The sequence below is a fragment of the Sorghum bicolor genome, chromosome 4 (genome assembly GCF_000003195.3).
Source record: "Sorghum bicolor cultivar BTx623 chromosome 4, Sorghum_bicolor_NCBIv3, whole genome shotgun sequence".
Lineage (NCBI taxonomy): Eukaryota > Viridiplantae > Streptophyta > Magnoliopsida > Poales > Poaceae > Sorghum > Sorghum bicolor.
The window spans coordinates 33,321,138-33,328,729 of record NC_012873.2 but is presented as its reverse complement, the minus strand read 5'-3'; the positions used below and the strand labels follow the sequence as shown (position 1 = coordinate 33,328,729).

Genomic DNA, 7,592 nt, shown 5'->3' with positions numbered 1-7,592 from the left:
ATATATATAGATTTAACAAGAGGAAAAGGTATATTAATGCAATACAAATATTTGGTCGTGGTTAGAACCTACCCAATATGTGCTGCTACATCAATGCAATTGTGCTTGATATTGTGTCACTTGTGAACTAACATGTCTTGTTTTCTGATGTGTTTTAGACAAATAGTTTCATATGTGTTTTTATTTCAAAATGTTTGAGATTCTATGCTTATTGCTTGTTAATGTTTCAGATATTGGAATATGTAATACTCACAAACTCACTAAAAATGGAGGCTGCCTCTTTGCCATATAAATTTGTGTGAAGCCAACAACCTTCTATACTGACCAAACTGAAACCTTAGCATGTTTGTTTGTAGGATCCACTGTTCACAAGCATGTACCCTCGTCGAGCCTCGGCACATAGTGATCATCAGAACTGAAAAAATCAAGTATGGTCCACCCACGCTCGCATAGACAGGTATGAATCTTGTTAACTAAACGTGGCAAAATGCCACCTATAATTTTGGAGTGCACTGCTTAAATCTAGAATCGTGGAATCTAGAACAGACAAGCATTTTTTGGTTTCTAATGTTGTCATGAATCATGATAGAACTTAGGAGAGACAAGGGTTGCGAGGGAGGATTGCAAGCTTCATCTGAACAGTTCTTTGTTGCCAGGTTTCTTTTAGGATTAGCATCCTTCAGACAATGTCATAAATCTACTCAGACCACAAAAGTACGTTTAATAAAAATTACAGCCACTACAAATGTGAAATCCCAAATTTAGTTTGACATGGGCTTCAGATGTGTAGTAATATTTATTTCTATGAATCCTTATTTACACCAAATGCTGGTCGTTTCCTATGCTTACACCTACATTTTTTTTCTATGAATCCTTATTTACACATAATCATTGAGATATGCAGGTGTGTGATGCTTTTTAATTTGTTATACTCGATTGTACAACTACTAATCTAATTTAGTAAGATGTATTCCACACCTGTATATATGCTGTATCTGTTGTGGATTGGCCAAATAAAAGCTATAGATATTGAAAGAAAAATAAGAGAAAAAATTATGGGGGGGGGGGGGGGTGAAAGGGCAAGGGTGCTGAAACAGCCCCCAAATAAAATTATGATTGCCTTAAAAAAACTAAAACTGTTGTCGTGCATTTCAGATTGAAATTTCAGTTTTGAGTCATTTATACCTATTCTTGTGTGTTTAGGAAATTAAATTAGTCCTTATATATAAACAGAAAAAGATCATATATATTGAATTCGGGAGAGCAAAAGCTGCTCCCAAAAGCCAAATCAAAGGGACCCTTATTCTCATGGGACTATTAGCTAGATGTATTGAATTCATGCAAACTAATTATGTATTTCCATTTTATACAGATTACAATTTCAGTAAGGACAGACGAAAAAAATATGTATGTGTAAAGGTAAGCAATTCATGCATAGAGCATTAATTTTCTATGTATCCTTTTTTCAGTTTGAAATGAACCGATCTGATGCTGCAAGACCTTAGAATTTGGTGTCAACTAGAGTAAAACCACAGAGGATACTAAAACTATCTTTCAGGTGCCCACCTCCTATGATGACAATGCCGCCCTGCTCCTCAGCAACTTCAGATCTTGATTCCCTAGCAGCGTCCTAGCCTGATTGAGTGGTGATGGTCACGTTGGTCTGTTACTCTTAGGCCGAGGCCAACAAGAAGGTTATGTCTGCCAACTGTTGTGGCAGTGTCTTGGGCTGATTGAGTGTTGTCTGCTCCAGTCCATTGACACCGCCTCTTTTTCTAGCTATGTATGTGCACAATCATCTCTTATGTTCAGTGTTCCAGTATGACCTTGCAATTTTTTGTTGTTGTTTATTTCATAGCGCATGGAGCTTAGATTGGGTTCTTGTTATTTTGTCCGTAATTGTATCTGAATGTAGCCAGACAATTATGATATGTACATTCTTGACTTAGTTCAGAAATCTGATGCAAGCTAATAGATTCTTGTTGGCACGGTAGGTTCTTAAGAAATCACACAATGTATATTTTCTGAGCAATAATCATGGCTATTTTTATTGAGATTTGTACCTTTTGCCTTTCAATATTTTAGTACATCTAATTGCACTTTTAGAGCTGTAGGCTAGATTAGACAAAGGAGCAGAACAACAACGGGGCATTGCTGCAAGGGGACAACTAGGAAGCTGCCAAGGGGTGCGAGGGGACAACCAAGGGGACCGCCACTGGTTCCTCAGTCCTCACGTCGCGGACTGTTGGTCAGTTCATGTACACTCCTGTCTCTGCCTTTTTCTCCGATGGCCCCGTGGAATCTACATGTTTAGCCATGGCGATGTGCCGCTTGTGCTGCTCTCGAAGTACAAGCGAATATTTTTCTTTCCAAAATTGTGTTGATGGATTGTATATCTATGGCAATAGGAACTAGATAGATTTTTTAACCGACACATCCGGTCAATTTGATGTCCAGCATTGTGATGCTCCTGCATCTTTATGTCATAGGTTCTGATGATGCATCTTTATGTCATAGGTTCTGATGATGCATCTTGCTGTCACAGGGAATAGACCTATTGCCTTTCGATATTTTGGTCTACCTGCTATTTAGATTTTGTAGTATGACCCGACTGCTATGTTAACATCTGTTAGATCTTTTATGTTATAAATGCATATCTTGGTGATTGTAAACCATCATTGAAAATTTTAACTATGCACAAAATTCAATTTATAGTATTGACATTCCAAACATCATGCTCGCATTATCATTTTTTAAACAATACAACACGTTCATGCTCAAGTTATCAAGACATTATTTGTTCCCGTTACAATGCACGGTTCCAAATAGATTTGGTGAACCTGCGATGCCTCGCTCTCCATGACTATTAATTTCATGAACTTTGCTTTTTATATTAAATATTACTTTAACCATTTATTTTTACAGTATTGATATTTTATCATGCAATCTATGTGTTTTTAGTATAAAAATTTAGTTATAAAGTAGCAACGCACGGGCACGCTACCTAGTGATTAAGTAAATAACAGATTATCGAGTAAGTGCATACTTCTTCTCCGGTAGAGAGACTAACTACACAAGCTAGTCAAACTAAACTACCTTAACTCAGCACTGGGTTGATGGACAGACTGGGTAGTCACAAAATTCAGCTACAACTTGGTCATCAGTTGGCCAAATTAAGTGAGTGGGCACTTTTTGGAAATCTTAAAAAATTTCCTACAACTCACTTTTAGACATCACAGGATGATTCCTATTAACTCAGCACTGGGTTGATGGACAGACTGGGTAGTCACAAAATTCAGCTACAACTTGGTCATCAGTTGGCCAAATTAAGTGAGTGGGCACTTTTTGGAAATCTTAAAAAATTTCCTACAACTCACTTTTAGACATCACAGGATGATTCCCATCAGAAACAGGTTAAAACAGACGAAGTCTCAGGTCTCCTCTGGAAATTCCAGAGAGCAAGCACTTCGCAGCAGCAACTTGTAACAACCATAACATCTAAACTGTTCAGCCAAATGCTATGAAATTTGGATACAAGGTAGATAAGTAAGTTCGCTACAAGTTTGTTATAATCAAGTTTTCCAGAAAACTTCATCTTCAAGCAGTTCTTATAGAATTTCTATCAGCTACACAGAATTTCCTCTAGACAAGGCATAAATAGCAAAAATAATATTTTAGCATATAAGAAGAAATTAACATTGGTCCAATCGAAAAGTACCAGTAGCTTGAACATGTCTAAGAAACATTATAAAACATAATGTCAAGGTAAAAACTTATTTTAATAACCCCTTTTCTATTTATTTGATTATTAAGGTGAATTAATGAGCATACAGTACTATTGCTCCAAAAATACCAAAACAGTTACAGCAAGCTACTCATGCTACAACAAGGTTACTGTAAAAGTTTCATTGCCATTTGACATGTAGATCATAGTGTACAAAAGTAACAAGCTACCAAAGGCACATAAGGCATAAATGAGAAACCCGAGCAAAAAGTGTCAAACAGAAGATTTCATATTTTTCCTAGCCTTAACATCTCCTGATTAAATCATCCAGCAAGTTTCATCTCAATAGGATTTATAATCTATTTATTAAAAATACAACAAGAAACTCCTATTTAAACAATGGATATTTATAACTTTATCACACGGTGACCAAAAATCATGAAAAAAATACCAGAGTCTACTCATAGCATAAGTGACATCCTCCTAAATGTTCATGGTCATAGGACTTACAGATTTAAAGATACAATTACCCTCTTTTTATTAGAGAATAAAAGAGATAAATCATAACTAATTATTTCTACAAAAACATGGCATGTTTCATATTTTTATTAAAAACTAGAGCAACTCAACAACACAACAAAATTTGAATTACTCAATTTGGATCTGCCAATCTCGAGATATGAATTTTACAAACATAGCACTAAATCAGCCAAAAATAAAATAGAGGGAGAGAGAGATAGAGACTGACAGGGGGACCCACTGGTCAGCGGGACCTACTCGACAGCGACACAGAGACAAGGGAGAGCTCGTCGCCGGCGAAACTCGACGACGGCAAGGTCTCAGCGGAATCCAAGGGCACGGTTGTGTTCCTCTCCTCAAGGCGGACCTAACGAGGTATGAAACCCTAACTCTACCGAGCTCTAGGTTGCTCACCGACGTGAATGGCGGCTTGGCAGCGCAGGGCGGTACGCTGGCATGCTCATCCGATGCCGACCCAGTTGAAGTTCACACCGAGCATTAGTGAGTCAAGGGGAAGCCATAGGAACAAGAATGAGAGGAAATGGTGGAGTAGGGAGGCCTGGCCACGTCGCTGGTGAGCATGGCGGAACTCCGACAAGGCAGAAGCTGCTCGGAGCTCGACAATGCCGCCTTACCTGAGCTCGACCGTGGCATGGAAGGTGACTTCGAGGTAGAGGAGGCTCTGGTGAAGCTTTTGGTGGGCTGGCTTGGCTGGAGACGGGGAGGAGAGCTTAGGCGAGGTCGCTGACCGACGACGGAGCTCGCCGAGGAAGAAAGCGGGCGAGAGAGGGACGAGAGGGAGGGGAAATGAGCTCTACCAGCGCTCAGGGTGCGTCGTGGCATGAAGGAGGACGCGTCAGGGCTGACAGGCGGGGTCACCTTCGATGTACTGCCACCACGGTGCGTTCCACGCATCGGTCGGCCGGTGACTGATGAACTGAATCGATGTTTGAACTTCGCCATTGTAGTGACTGAAGCTCGATTTTGGACAACATTTTACTCGGGATTTGCTCGGTGGTTTTGGCTCAAATTTGTTCCATTAGAAAGAGCTACATGAGTTCTACAACTTTTTTTTAAGGATCAAAGTCTAACTCGTCCCGGATTTCAAACTATAGAGCTCCCAAGTACCCTACTCGAAACTGTGTCGACCCCTCACTTAGGCAAAAATGGCAAAGTGTAAAAACAGACCCTATTTTTGCCTTGTAAGCAAAATTTGAGTATGTTCCACACATTTTCATGAAAGGGTCCCAAAATAACTTTTGTAGCTTATAAAATTTGCTACAACTTTGCTTTAGGGATCTTTGCCATGCAAGGTCTCTAACACTGTTATCATAAAGGATCTTTGAAAACAGGTTTGTATGTCAAACTAGGTCAAACTAGGGGTAACCATGACCTAGGGGTATTTTTGGAAGAAACCTCCAACATGAACATTGCTCCAAATGATATTCTAAGCATGAATAGAGTATTTTGGAAGACAATGTGCACTTGTTTACATTGGTCACACATTACTATACATGTAATAAGCAATATAAGCAATCAAATCACATAGTGTATACATAAAATGACATGTGATCATAGAATGATGCTCATGAGTGAGTACGATGATGCTCATGTTGATGCAATGCTCATGCTTAACATGCAAGGCTAACACTAGGAGTGTTACAGCTCCTCTCCTTTTGCGTGTTTCTCATAGATGTCATGGTAGAGTGTTGGGCCTGGACTTGATTTTCCCTTACTATATCAACCTGATGAGGTTGTCGTGACCTTGGCATGAGGTGCTCCACTAAAAATTTACACCTCTCATTTTGTAGCAAGGTAGGAGATAGGTGTAGAGTGACTTTATCCTAGAAAGGGTGAACTTGACCATCGGGCCAAACCCGAACATGTACATTACCAAGAACCAAACATTGAAGCTCATGATACATCGCACGATGATTGCGTCTATGATTTTCACGCTTGTGTTGATTCATCGTGGGTAGATGTGGAGCCCTTGATGAAACCATAGGAGTCACCAAGAGTGGTGGAGGAACCTGAATGTTTGAAGTACACTAGTACATAGATGCTCTAAGCTGGCGGGGGCAAAAAATTTTCACAGGCGGTTTCAGTTGTAATACGCCCGTGTTGTAAATTTGTACAGCAAGATTTAAAAACCGCCTGTGTAAATAGGTCTGCACAGGTAGTTCACAGAAGAAAACCGCCTGTGTTAGTGCTCCATTTACACAGGCGGTTTCGTTATGTGAACCACCTGTGCAAATCAATTAACATAGGCGGTTCACATAAGGGAACCGCCTGTGTAAATGGAGCATTAACACAGGCAGTTTTCTTCTATGAACCGCCTGTGTTAACTGATTTACACAGGTGGTTCCTTAAGCAAATCGCATGTGCTATTCTTTCTATAAATACCCCACAGCCCCCTTCTTCCCCCTCGGGTAGAACTGTAGCTCGCGGCCACATTCCATTGGAGCACATCTTGGAGGTCCAGTTTTTCGAAAATACAAGGGGGGAGGTTTTGATCTTCATTTCTTGGAAGGAGGTGGCTAAGAAAGGTTAGTTGATGCCTCTAAAGGCTCTTTTTGTGCCCTCTTGCTCAAATAGAGCTACTTTTTGGATCTAGGGTTTCACCAGGAGAGAGAGAGTAGAATAGCTAGGCATGGACTATATTTGCTCAAATGAGGTTGCTTAAGATGGTTAGATGAAGTCTCTCCTCTCTCTTTTTCTAAGTTTTATTCTCTAATTAGTGAATCCAAGAAATATATATGTAGTGGTTTCCATGAATGGTGTTTCCATGCTTGGGAAGAAAGAGAAAGATAAGTTTTCTATTGTTTAGGATGTTATTTTTTATGTAAATTTGATTTCATTATGCAATATGCAGTTTTCATGTATTAGGTTGCTTAAGATGATGCCTCTCCTCTGACCATTTCCATGTTTCCTTCTCAAATTTATTATAGTGAATCAAGGTATATATTTAGTTGATTCCATCAAGGGTGTTTTTCTACCTTGTCAATTTGATTAAGTTGTTAGTTGTTTTTTTTGAATTCATACTTAGGGTTTTGTCTTTATTTTTAATGTTAGCTCCAAGGTCTACAAATTTGATAGATATACAAGTTGGAGGTTTTCATCTTCACAAGTTGTTGTTTGAAAGGTTAGATGACAATTTTTCTAAACTACTTATTTTGCATTGAGATCAATTAATTTAGTAATTTTTGCACAGCTCATGATGGAGCGGTCCTTCTGGATGTATAACTTATCAAGACTAGATCCATCATACATAGCCGAGGTCCATAGGTTTGTTGATGCTGCTAAGAACCATGCTTTGAGAACAAAGACAAAGCACATGTATTGTCCATGC

General features: G+C 39.3%; 1 long non-coding RNA gene across 1 annotated transcript; it reads left to right on the top strand.

The window, feature by feature from the left end:
• LOC110434473 lies at positions 17–1,988 on the top strand. The gene is made up of 3 exons (XR_002451983.1): positions 17–457; positions 1,373–1,419; positions 1,559–1,988. It is a non-coding gene; the product is annotated as an uncharacterized LOC110434473 (long non-coding RNA).